Here is a 14,353-nt window from a genome sequence, read left to right on the forward strand (position 1 = left end):
ATAATTATAATAATAATTATTATTATTATTATTATTAAAATATATATATATATATATATAAATAATAATAAAAATTACAAGCCCAAAAATTGAAAGCCCAATCAACCGGCTCAAACCAAACTGAAACCCTAAACATTTAGGGTTTCAGCTAGGATTTCTAACCCTAGCGCCGCAGCCGCCTCTCCAGTTGTCAGAGACCGTTGTCGACGGTCAGCTGCCAGATGCTCGAACCCACTTCAGCCACGACGCCGCCGCCTTGCTGAAGACTTCAAAAGCTTTGCTGTTTCAACACCCGCCGCCCACGTTGCAAACTCTAGGGGTGAGTCACCACATAGCTCGGTGACTCACCGAACTCCATCCTTAGGATCGGTCCGAGACAAGCGCCGGTGATGGCTATAAAGCCATCACCCAACCTGCAAAGAAAACAGAGGACAACCAGCAAAAACAGAGAAAAAAAAAGAGAAGAGGAGAGGAAGAACGGAGAACATAAAAAAAAACCCACAACACAGCAACCAAAAACAAAAGAAAAGAGAGGAGAAAAACTTACCGAGGAAGCCACGACCGCCGGACCTCTTCAAACATCACCAAAACCTTCGAAAATCGAATGTACTTACTTAGATTTGCTCCGATCGGGAGCTATTTAGGAGAAAAGAGCACCGGAACCGTCATTAGGACGGTCCGATCTATGTTGTGGTGTAAAAATAAAATTTTCCAGCCACCGGATGCGGTGGCCGATGGTGGGAATTACGGCAGCAGACGGCTGCCGCCCGGTGACCGGCTTCCCTCCGGTGAGGGAAGCTAGAGAGAAGCCAGAGAAAACTCTGGCTCTCTCTGTTTGAGAGAGAAGAGAAACGGGGAAATGAGAGCTGGCCCTTCGGGCCAGCCGGTTTCGAGCTTAAATAGCCCTTCCCGAACGACGTCGTTTCGGGGAGGGCTATTTATGTAATTTTTAATTGTTAAATCCCGTCCGCAACCATCCTAACTTGTAATCTTTACATTTTAGTCACTAAATCAAATTTATAATCCTTTTAATTTGGTCTCTAAATTTTATTTTTTTATATTTTAGCCCTTAACCGTATTTATAAATATTTAGGACAAATAACATATTTAGTCCCTTAATTTTAATAAATAATATTTTAATCCAGAGTATATATTTTTAATTTATTTTAATCTGATATTTGAATTTTATATAATTTTATTTTAGTCACTAAATTAATAAATAAGGAAAATAGCATGATTAATCCCTATAATTTTAAATAATTAATTAGGATTAAGTATTTAATTTTTATTAGATTACAATTTAGTCACTAATTTCATTATTATATGTTAATTTTATATGTTTACTTTTATTATTACTACTATTATTATTATTTAACCATAAATATATATATTTATATAATAAATAATATGTATTTTATTAAAATCTTAGTTAATTATTTTAACTTATTTTAATCCTATTTTAATATTTATTTATTTTCCAATATTAGAAAAGGGCAATCTTAAAATAATTGGATGTCAATTTTCTGATAAATAAATATCTTATTTTATAAATTATATATTAATTGTTTTAATTATTTATTTATTATATCAAAGGAAAGAGCTGTCTTAAGGCACCTAGAAGTCTTTTTCTGATATTACTAAATAAATAAATATTTTATAAATTAATATATATATTTTTTTAAAATAATAGGATTATAAATTAAATATATCTTTGAATTTTTAAATTTCTAATAATAGAGACAATTTATAATTAAAAAGTACCAATTTTGGGCGTTGTAGGGATGCTAATCCTTCCCTAAACGTAACCGACCACGAATCCCTTTTTATTATTAAAAAGAACAAATTTTTGGTTAAAACGCATATCAGTTTATCTTTTAACTGATGTTTTCTTAAAAACTCTTTTAAAATATAATTTTTTAGGTATTTGACCTACCTGACCCAAAAGGCCGATGGCGACTCCCAAATTATTTTCAAAATCATTTATTCACATCAATTTTCCCACCAAATAAATATTTCGTGTCCGGACAAAAACCGGTTACGACACCTTGGCGACTCCGCTGGGGACGGTCAAACTTTTAAAATCAATTATAAATTGTCTCTATTAATTATAAATTAAAAAATTCATATATTTTATTTATAATTCTTTCTTTTCAAATTTTTTATATATTTATTATTTTCATAGTATTTATATATTTTCTTATTAATATTTCATTTTATTTGCAAGTATTTTATTTCATTATTTATTTTTCTGTCAGAGGTTTGGACATTTCTCCTCACACACAACACTTGCATTGCATAACATAAAGCTCTATAATTGAGTTTGTCCCTTTTAAGTGGGAGTGAAAGCGACGTCTTCGTGAGAATTTATTCTCTGTGTCAGACCTAGCAAGTAACTTTCGGGGTTCATATGCTCTATGTCTTCGTGAGAATTTATTCTCCGTGTCAGACATAGAGAAATGTATCCCCTCGAATTGAACTCGATCCATTTTAGTCTGTGATGGACTAGGATTGAGGGTTAGCAACCCAAGGGGGCACTAACAAGGACAATTCGGGTACCTTTATTCTTAGATCTGAAACATTGCATATAATAAACCCTAGAAACTCTTCTGATCTGAAGCCATGCCGAAATAGGTGTACACACAGGAGAAATGAATTCTAACTTTCCTTTTAATTAATTTATTTATTTTCTTATTGATTAAATTACATGTAAATTTAAATTATTATGAAAAAACATGTTTAAATAAAGATATTTAGGTAGATATTATTATTAAATTTCTTTATTATGTAAACTAATTCATTTCTTTTTGTGTGTTCTTTATTTCTTCTGTTTGCATAGCATCATACAGGATAAAAGGCATTGATCCTCGTGTTAATTGTCTCATTGGAAAGCCTTCATCCATGGATAAAAAGTGTTCAAATCAAATAATTCTAAACTCAGAAGTAAGACAGTGGGCTGAGGACTTACAAAGACAAGGAGGAGACAGTCTGCAAGATGATTATGTATCGGACTTGGCCAGTTATGCTCCAATTTCGCTAAAAAGAAATGACATGCAAGATTTGCGAAGCATTTGGGAAAGTTGGGACTCAAACAAAAAGTTGCAGTTTTATCAGACTTATGGAGACATCCTATATTTGCTCTATGTCGAAGTTGATGATGACTTACTTCGAGCCCTAATTCAATTATGGAATCCAGGGTACAATTGCTTCACTCTCAATAAGGATGACTTGGTCCCTACTATTGAAGAGTCCACAACTTTGCTACATATAGAAGGGGCTTTGAAGAATCGAATTTATTCAAAGTCAATTAAAACTCAACCCTTTCGAGTTAAATTAGCAAAGATTACCGGGGTACGAGAAGAATGGGTGGCATCCCGTACAAAATAAAAGGGCGAAAGCGAAGGCATTGCTTGGACCAACATTAAAGAACTTATTCAGAGTCATCCAGACACTAAAGTACGATTAGATCTATTTGCTTTGGGTATGTATGGTATGGTCATCTTCCCAAAAGTATTGGGATATATTGAAGCTGCAGTAGTAGATTTGTTTGAGCAGCTACCAAAAAAGATTAATCTTGCTTCTGCAATTCTAGCAGAGACTTTCAGATCGTTAAATGCTTGTAGAAAGCTAGGAGGTGGACGATTCTCAGGGTGTACCCAGTTGTTATATGTTTGGATCCGTAGCCATTTCTGGAGGACAGAAAAGGTTTCATACCGACGCTTTAATACGGATTACTCACCATTAAAAGAATTTCTGGAGCAAGAATGGCCGAAAGAAATTAAGAAAGATATGTTGATTAATGCCTTTCGAAATCTGCAAAGCAATGACATTGTTTGGCGAGCCCCGTGGCAAATCCAAAGAGAATTTTTTTACAAATGTGGTGATTACAATTGGATAATGCTGCTCGGATTGTGGGGAGGAATTGGATATGCACCACTTCTGGTCATAAGACAGTATGAAGGTCGTCAATTTGTACCTGTCACCGCTGGATTACATTCATCTGAGTTCGCATTCCACAGTAAAAATTATAAAAGAAATATCATGGAAGCCGTTACAGCTTGGAAAACAACTTTTTGTATCCGAGCTAAAGCAGCAAAAGAAATGCCAACTCCTGATTATGAGGAATGGAGATCTGTCAGGAAAAATGAAAATATTCCTCTACCACATCAAAATGAGGATATCTCTATGGAAGATCGCATTAAGGTGGTTCCATCAGAGATTGAAATCCTGAGAGCTGAGTTTGAAGCAGAAAGAGAAGGCTGGTCGAAAGAATTAGAGCAAATGAGACGAGATAAAGCTATGTTGGGTGTTGACATTGACTTTCATTCATCACAATGTGCAATGTTGAGAGAAAACAAAGAAAAAGTTGATGGTGAATTTAGAGCATTAAAGAAAAATTACCAGGAGTTTTATAAATCCCGGAAAGCATCAGGACCAAGCCAATCAACAGTACAGATAACCAGAGAATTGAACATCGAGAAAAGTCGAGTTGAAGATCTGAAAGGAAAGAATAGCCGTCTACTCAAAAGCCTTGAGAAAGGAAAGCAAAAAATGGAAAATTTTGAGGTTGACAGAAGAGAGCGAATTATAAAACACAAAGCTGAACATCGCGAAATCATGAATGAAATGCAAAGAGAAAGAGATCGAGCCAAAGATTTAGAAGAGATGAAGAGTGATATTCTTGATAAATTTGAGGGTGAGAAAAATATCATGTTCAAGGGATTTGAATCTTAAATGAACCAGTTGATTGCCGAACTTGAAGTCAGAGGCCAAAGGATTGAAGAGTTCAATGTTAAAAAAGGAAAATGGGAGCTGGAAAGAAAGAATTTCAACACTAAACTTGAGGTAGAGCAAGAAGTGGCTAGCAATTGGATGCAAAGATGCAGAAAAAAGAATGTCCAAATCCAGAAGCTTAATCAAAGAACGCAAGAAGCACGAACAAAACTTGAAGAAGATCTGGATCAGTCTAGAAACAAAAATGCAGAGTTTAACGCTTACATTTTGCAACTTGAAGAGTCGTTATTTCAAGAAAAGGTTCGTCTAGGACCTAATGATCTTAAAGAAAGTAATGAGGAAAGTGCTTCACTGCGAAGACGCATTAGAGATCTTGAAAAAACTCTGCACAATTGTCAAGTCAGAATCACTGAATTAGAGCAAACTCTTGAAGGAACTAATGAACAATGGCAAAAGTCAACTGATTTCTATGTAGAAAGAAGTGAAAAAAGAAGTAATATGGTATTCGAGGCCATGGTACAAATGAGCGAAGTTGCTAGATATGTTGGGGAACTAGCTGTTGAAGCTAAAATAATAGAGCATCATGTTGATCCAGTTTCTAAGTTCGGAAAGAAGGTGTCATGGTTAATGAAAGAAATTATAGAGCTTAATAGGAAAGCTACGCCTTATCTGTAGTTATGAATTATTATAAAGAAACTTTTGTATGCCGATGAAAGTTGTTCTATGACAGTTAACTTTTTGGGATCAATACCTTTTTTGCATACATACATTTTGCATACATTCATTATTCATTTCATGATTTTCTTTATGTATAATTTTTATTATTAAGATAAAAAATTAATTAAAATTTGAAAAAAAATATAATAATATCAGAAGATTTTTCAATCGCAGTTATTCTGGCCAAAAGAGAAATACAACATCACTACGGTACTAGACAAGCTACTAAGAGAATTATGGAGGATAAAATATAACGTATTGAGGAACAGCATAATAAAGAACAAGCAGAAATGAAAATGAAGCTGGAGAAAATTGAAGCCAGTATTGCAAATTCACAAGACAGCATGATGCAGAAAATAGAAGACATGTTTAAAAGGCAGGCTATCATTGGAAAAATGCATGAAAATCCTGTATCTTTCGACCAAGAACCTATGTATCCTTTAGGTTTTCCACCAGAACCAATTTATCACTCTGGTACTACACCTATACAAATCAATGCTCACACATCAGCATTTCAAGAAGCCAAACCACATGAAAATCGACAAGTGGATCCTACATCTTCAAGCAAAAATCCACTTATATCAGATGTGAAAATAGGGGATTTTAATACTGAGCATTTAATCCCAGATTTGAATGAGCTGAATGAAAAAGAAAAATTAAATGAAGAATTGACCAGACAGATCAAGAGCTTAGAAGAACGAATGAAATCCGTTGAAATAACTGAATCATTCTATGGGTTTGACGCTAGTGAGTTGAGTTTGGTTCCAGACCTAATCCTCCCCATCAAGTTCAAAGCTCCCGAATTTGATAGATATGACGGTACCACATGCCCTTCATCCCACATTACTATGTTTTGTCGTAGAATGGCAGGATATGTGAAAGACGAGAAATTGTTAATTCACTGTTTTCAAGATAGTTTGACAGGACCAGCCTTAAAATGGTATACTCAATTGACCAAAGCCAACATTAGATCTTGGAAAGATCTGGCTAAAGCATTCCTAGAACAATACCGCCACGTAACAGACATGGTCCCTGATAGATGGACTCTCTAAAATTTGGAGAAAAAGAATAACGAAACGTTCAGACAGTATGCTCAGAGATGGCGTGACACAACAGCCCAAGTTCAACCACCTTTGTCAGAAAAAGAGGCCACAGTAATATTTGTCCATACATTGAAAGCTCCTTATTTAAATCATCTAATGGGGAATGCAACTAGAAATTTTGCAGATTTGGTCATTTCTGGAGAACTCATTGAAAATGTCTTGAAAAGTGGCAAAATTGAATCAAATGAAGGGTTTAGTTCCAAAAGACCTATGTACCGGAAAAAAGAGAATGAAATCAACAATGTAAATTCTTACAACAAGGATTCATCAAAAAGTGTTACAATAACCCAGCCAAGGGTTAAGAAAGAAGAAACAAACACAAATCGAGCAGAGTCCAGAGGATCTCGAAAGGAAAATGAAAGGTTGTCTTTTACACCTTTACCAGTACCATATGCTGAAATCTATGATTCGCTTATAAAAGCAGATGCCATACGACCTTATCCTTTGGTTCCCATGCAACCACCATTCCCTCCATGGTATGATGTAAAGGCACACTGTGTTTACCATGAAGGAATTACGGGTCATTCTATTGAAAATTGTTTGGCATTCAAAAGGGTGGTTCAAAATTTGATCAACACTGGAAAGTTGGAATTCAATTCACCATCTACATCAAATCATCCATTGTCAAATCATGGAGATAAAAACGTGAATGCAATTCAGGCAGAGAACAGAAAGAAAGCAAAAACTGACATTTCTGAAATTAAATCTCCTTTTGTTTGGGTATTTCAACAACTCTCTTTAGCCGATATAATTCCACAACAATTCAGGCCAAAGCATAATGAAGGCAAGAATTATTGTGAATATCATCAAGAAAAGGGGCATGAAATTCAATTATGTCCTGAGTTTAGGGATTTGGTGCAAAAATTGATGAATAGCATAGAGATAGAATTCTTTGAAGAAGAACCAGGGAAAAAAGAAGAAGATGATGTTTGCTCATCAGAGGATTCTAAACCTAGTCAAAGAACAAATGATCCTGTGATCATTAATGTGAAATCATCTACAGTAATTCCGGCACTAACAAAGCCGAAAGTAGTTATCACAACTCCTCTACCATTTCCATACAAGGATACCCGCAGAGTACCTTGGAATTATACTACCAATGTTTCAATGGTAGGAGGATATGTTTCTCTAGAAAAAATAGAAGAGAAAATACAGAGTCTGGGTTCAACATCTAAAGCAGTGGGTGAAGTCGGATTCTTTACAAGAAGTGGGAGATGTTATTCTCCCGAAACATCCAATGCTTCAGAACAAGTGAAAGCAAAAGGAAAAGCCATGGTAATACCCCAAAAGGTATTTGATGATGAATCCCCTCCAGTATTCAATGAGCCTGTAACAGAAAAACAAGCTCAAGAATTTTTGAAATTCCTGAAACATAGTGAGTATAGTGTGGTTGAACAACTACACAAACAACAAGCAAGAGTTTCTATTCTTGATCTATTGATGAATTCAGAAGTACATAGAAATGCTTTGATGAGAATGCTTAATCAAACCTTTATCTCTGAAGATATATCCCTCAATAAACTTGACAGAATTGTGGGACATATAGCCGCTGACAATTACATAACGTTCACGGATGATGAAATACCTGAAGGCGGAATGGGGTCAGTAAAAGCTTTGAATATCACGACACATTGTCATGGTCATATTTTGCCAGGAGTATTGATTGACAATGGATCTGCTCTCAACTTGATGCCTCTAGTCACACTTCAAAGAATGCCTGTGGATAAATCACACATGAAGAGTTATCAGAATGTAGTACGAGCCTTTGATGGTACTCAAAAAGAGGTGCTTGGGAAAATGGAAATACCGTTGTTAATCGGACCAGTCGTGTACAATATTGACTTTGTGGTGATTGACATCCACCCTAAATATAATTGTTTATTAGGGAGGCCATGGATTCATTCAGCAGGAGCCGTTCCTTCTTCATTACATCAGAAATTGAAATTTGTTGTTGATGGACAACTAATATGCGTCGGAGCTGAAGAAAAAATCATTGCGTCTGTAACAAGTGATGTTCCATATATTGAAACCAATGATGATGCTCTTGAATGTTCTTTCCGAGCTCTTGAATTTGTCAATGCAACCTTTATTGTAGAAGGAAGCAAAATTCCATATCCTAGATTATCTGATTGCACCAAGATGACGGTACGACAAACTTTAGGCATCGGAGCTAAAGCTGGGAAAGGTTTAGGAAAGAATCTTCAAGGGATTTCAGTTCCTGTAAGTATAAAGATGAAGAAAGATCATTTTGGGCTTGGATTTAAGCCCAACTTTCAGCAAAAGAACAAAGAGATGAAAAGAAGGTGTGAAGACAGAAAGGCAAGGTTGAAAGGAAAAGAAATCCTTTGGGAACACATGTTTTTCCCACAGTTGAAGACCACATTCAGATCAGAGGGAACAATTAATGTAGAACAACAGGTTGTTGAGGCCTTTAAAGAAGAAAAGTTGACGAAAGATCAAAGCATAATTGAAGAAGCTATGAATGGATTATTTATCAACATGATCAGGAATGACAACAAGACTGGCAAATACTTGGATAGGATTCGCCCATGTTTTCCTGGAGAAACACTCAACAATTGGACCACTGAAGACCTTCCTATAGTTTTTAATATTAACACAGAGTAATATTCAGAACTAATCTTTATGTTTAGCTCAAAAGTATGAAAACTTTTTGTTATCTTGTAAAGGAAATTAGGTTAAATATAAGAAATTTTCTTTAAAATTTTCAGATGGCAATCATTCTTTACATTTTCTTACATTTTTACATTTATTTATTTCATAAATTTACTATATTCTTTCGGAAATATGTCCGACTTAAATTTGCAGGTGTCACAACGTTAATAGCATGTTTATTCCTAAATTTAATCAAGAGATAAATTTAGAGCATCCCATATGTCTGGAAGAAATCAATGGGTGTGAGGATGAACTGGAATGTGATGTTCCTACTGAATTATTAAGATTGGTAGAAAAAGAAGACAAACAAATTCTACCTCACAAAGAAGAGATTGAAACTGTAAATCTGGGAACAAATGAAGAAATAAAAGAGGTGAAAATGGGTACTACTCTGACAATCCAGATAAAACAAGAATTGATAAATCTTCTTCAAGAATTCAAAGATATCTTCGCCTGGTCTTATCAAGATATGTCTGGTTTGAGTACAAATATAGTGATGCACAAGCTTCCAATCAATCCAAAATATAAACCGGTCCAACAAAAGCTCAGGCGAATGAGGCCAGAAATGTTGTTACAGATTAAAGAGGAAGTAATGAAACAGATTAATGCAGGTTTCCTACAGGCAGCTAAATACCCAGAATGGGTAGCCAATATTGTTCCCGTACCAAAGAAAAATGGGAAAGTTCGAATGTGTGTGGATTACAGAGATCTTAACAAAGCTAGTCCGAAAGATAGCTTTCCATTACCCCACATAGACACATTGGTAGACAATACTGCAGGACATGCATGGTTTTCATTAATGGATGGCTTTTCAGGATATAATCAGATAAAAATGAATCCTGAATACATGGAAAAAACAACATTTGTAACCATGTGGGGCACATTCTGCTATAAAGTGATGCCATTTGGATTGAAAAATGCAGGGGCAACGTATCAAAGAGCCATGGTAACTTTGTTTCATGACATGATGCACAAAGAGATTGAAGTATATGTAGATGACATGATTGCTAAATCCCGAACTGAAGAAGAACATATTCAAAATCTGAGAAAGCTTTTCCAGAGATTGAGGAAGTATCAATTAAAGCTCAACCCCACTAAATGCACTTTTGGGGTAACTTCCGAGAAACTTTTGGGATTTGTGGTCAGCAAAAAAGGAATCGAGATTGATCCAGATAAAGTAAAAGCAATTCAAGATTTTTCACCACCTAATACAAAAAAAGAAGTTCGAGGCTTTTTGGGAAGATTAAATTATATATCTCGGTTCATTTCTCAATTAATTGACAAATGTGATCCAGTGTTCAAATTACTTCGAAAGAACAATCCTGAAGTCTGGAATGATGAATGTCAAGAAACTTTGGATATTATTAAGAAATATTTATCCAATGCCCCAATTTTAGTATCACCAATGCCTGATAGACCGTTAATTCTCTATTTGACAGTCTTTGAAAATTCGATGGGATGTGTGCTAGGACAACATGATGAATCTGGAAGAAAAGAAAAAGCCATTTATTATCTGAGCAAGAAATTTACTGATTGTGAAATTCGATATCCACCAATACAAAAATTATGTTGTGCTTTGGTGTGGGCTACTCGAAGACTCAGACAATATATGTTATATCATACTACTTGGTTGATATCCAAACTTGATCCTTTGAAATTCTTAATGGAATCACCAGCTTTGACAGGCAGAATGGCTAGATGGCAAATGTTATTATCTGAGTTTGATATTGTATATGTAAACCAAAAAGCAATAAAAGGAAGTGTCATAGCTGATTTTCTGGCCAGTCGTGTATCAAATGATTATCAGCCTTTGAGTTTCAATTTTCCCGATGAAGATTTATTGTGCATATCCATGATTGAAGAAGTCAGAACCAATGATGCATCTGCATCTTGGAAGCTTTACTTTGACAGAGCATCCAATGCCTTGGGACGAGGAATCGGGGCAGTGTTAATTTCTCCAGAAAATATTTATTATCCCTTTACAAGTAGATTGGAGTTCTTTTGCACCAATAACATGGCGGAATACGAAGCTTGTGTCATAGGATTGAAAGCAGCTATAGAAAGAAAAATCAAATGTCTCAAGATATATAGAGATTCATCGTTAGTGGTGTATCAATTACGAGGAGAATGGGAAACAAAAGATCCCAAATTGTTGGAATACCGAAATTTTACCCTCAAATTAGTGAAACAATTTGAGAAAGTCACCTTCAATTATCTCCCTCGAAAAGAAAATCAAATGGCAGATGCTTTGGCTACATTAGCTGCTATGTTTCAGGCAACTAAGAAAGTTGATATGATGCCAATCAAAATGCAAGTATATGAAATTCATGCACATTGTTATAGTGTGGAAGAAGAGGTAGATGGTAAACCATGGTATCATGATATCCTACAATATATCAAAAATCAAAGTTATCCACAAAATGCATCTGAAATTGATAAAAGAACCTTGAGAAGAATGGTTGCTGGATATTTTCTTGATGGAGAGATCATGTATAGAAGAAGCAATGATCAAATGCTATTGAGATGTTTAAATAACAGTGAAGCTAGAAGCATCATTGAAGAAGTACACAGTGGAATATGTGGAACGCATACAAATGGTCTTTCCATGGCCAGAAAAATAATGAGATATGGATACTATTGGGCTACCATACACACAGATTGCATTGATTATGCAAGGAAATGTCATAAATGCCAGATATATGCAGACAAGATTCATATACCCCCATCTCCTTTACATATAATGACAGCACCCTGGCCATTTTCTATGTGGGGAATAGATGTCATTGGTGCAATCACACCAAAAGCATCGAATGGACATTGTTTCATCCTTGTGGCAATTGATTATTTTACCAAATGGGTTGAAGCTGCTTCATATGCCAATATTAAGAGGTCCACAGTCTGCAAATTCATAAAGAAATAGATAGTTTGCCGGTATGGCCTACCAGAAAGGATCATTACAGATAATGCTCTGAACCTGAACAACAAAATGATGACCGAACTTTGTGCACAGTTTAAGATCAAACATGCAAACTCAGTGGCATATCGTCCAAAGATGAATGGGGCAGTTGAAGCGGCAAATAAGAACATCAAGAGAATCATTACAAAGACCACTGAAACTTACAAAGATTGGCACGAGAAGTTACCTTTTGCTTTATATGCATACCGAACTACTGTTCGAACATCTACTGGGGCAACACCTTTTTTTTTAGTCTACGGGATGTAAGCAGTCTTACCAATTGAAGTTGAGATTCCATCGCTTCGAATTTTGAGAGAAACAAAATTGGATGAATCCGAATGGACCCAAGCTAGATTTGATCAATTGAACCTTATTGAGGAGAAAAGATTGAAAGCTATTTGCCATGGACAGATGTATCAGAAACGGATGATGAAGTCTCATGACAAGAAAGTACATCCAAGAGAATTCCAAGAGGGTGATCTAGTACTAAAAAAGATCTTGCCTATACATAAAGATTTCCGCGGGAAATGGATGCCTAATTGGGAAGGGCCATACGTTGTGAAAAAGGCCTTTTCCGGAGGAGCATTGATCTTGGCAGAAATGGATGGAAAAATTATGATAAATCCAATAAATTCGGATTCTGTCAAGAAATATTATATTTAAAAAAAATGTGTCAAGATGAAAACCCGCGAAGGGCATCTTGTAACCAAAGGAAGGATTTGAGTTGAAAACCTGAATGGGCGGCTCAAATGCATATTGATATTAGGTATCTGGCAATTGAACCCTATTAAGATTTTGACAGTTTGGGAGAAACTTCATATCTACAAGCATTTTGACAACGTTTGAGATCTTCCAGACAAAAGCTTACATCATTACTCTAAATTGTGTCAATTTGATTAATTTAGAAATACTTATGCTAATAATTTGTTGAGTCATTTGAATTTTTATCATTCTTGTGCTTGCCATAATTTTGAGTACAATTCTATCTATTTAATTAATAAATTCCAAGTTCAATTTATTTGAGATTCAATTTATTTTCAAAAATTCAATTTATTCTTCCATGAATTAACATAATTTTGAAATAAGTTAAAGATTTCTGAATATCACTTTATGTTAATACTTTTAAAGGCATGGAATACAAAGTAAACAAATTATCATCATCATAAAGCCATGAACAAGTCATTATCTGCACTCTGGTTATATAGGGTAACATTGGTTACAGTATTCCAAAAGTTGAAAATGACAAGTTTTACTGTCAACTAAACCGTTCCATGATTCGAAAAGAGTAGGATATATTGGAGCAGCAGAAGAGACAGTTTGTTGTAGCAATCATTACAAGTAAATGCACTAACAAAAATTTTCAAGAGCCCATCACAATGATGTTTATTTCTTCCAGTAAGGTTGTTAAGCTGGATGCCACCGACAACAAGGTCGAGTCCGTTAAAACTACTCATCAATTGCTCCAAGCGATCATCATTCAGTTCTTGCACATCTGTTTTCAAAAGTATGCCAAGACAATAAAAGGCAACCTCTGCATCATTGATCCCAAAGAAAAGAGACAGGACTTTGATACCACCATGGAACATGTCTCTATACAGATACTTATATATATGGTTTTTTAGGGAAACCTAGAAGCATTTCCACCTCATCATATTCAAGTGGAACAATTTTATTCTTTTCAACCCATACCAGATTCCATTTTCAGCACTCATCAAGAACATACTTTTGGACACTCGAAGGAAGGCCATCATTTCTTTGTCAATGGAAAAACATCAGCACATGGAGGAAGCAAAATAAGAGAAAATCTGTTCTCAATTGGCAGAATTATGAATATATCCCTTTTCAGTGTAGTAGCATGAAAATGATTCGAATCTACAAATTCTGGATCTACATCGAATAAGTACTATGATATTCCAGTCCAAACATTAATTGGAGCAAGTACCATGTGATCATAGTAGAAATAAGAAGACCCAATAGCATCTTCTGGAAGTGTTCTTTGAGTTATCTGATCTGGTTTGGTATGAACCCCGAAAAACCAATCATTGGATTTGAAATAAAGAAACTCAATAGCATCTTCTGGAAGTGTTCTTTGAGTTATCTGATCTGGTTTGGTATGAACCCCGAAAAACCAATCATTGGATTTGAAATAAAGAAACTCAATAGCATCTTCTGG

The sequence above is a fragment of the Hibiscus syriacus genome, unplaced genomic scaffold, assembly GCF_006381635.1.
Source record: "Hibiscus syriacus cultivar Baekdansim isolate YM2019G1 unplaced genomic scaffold, ASM638163v2 tig00111013_pilon, whole genome shotgun sequence".
In the NCBI taxonomy this organism is placed as follows: Eukaryota; Viridiplantae; Streptophyta; class Magnoliopsida; order Malvales; family Malvaceae; genus Hibiscus; species Hibiscus syriacus.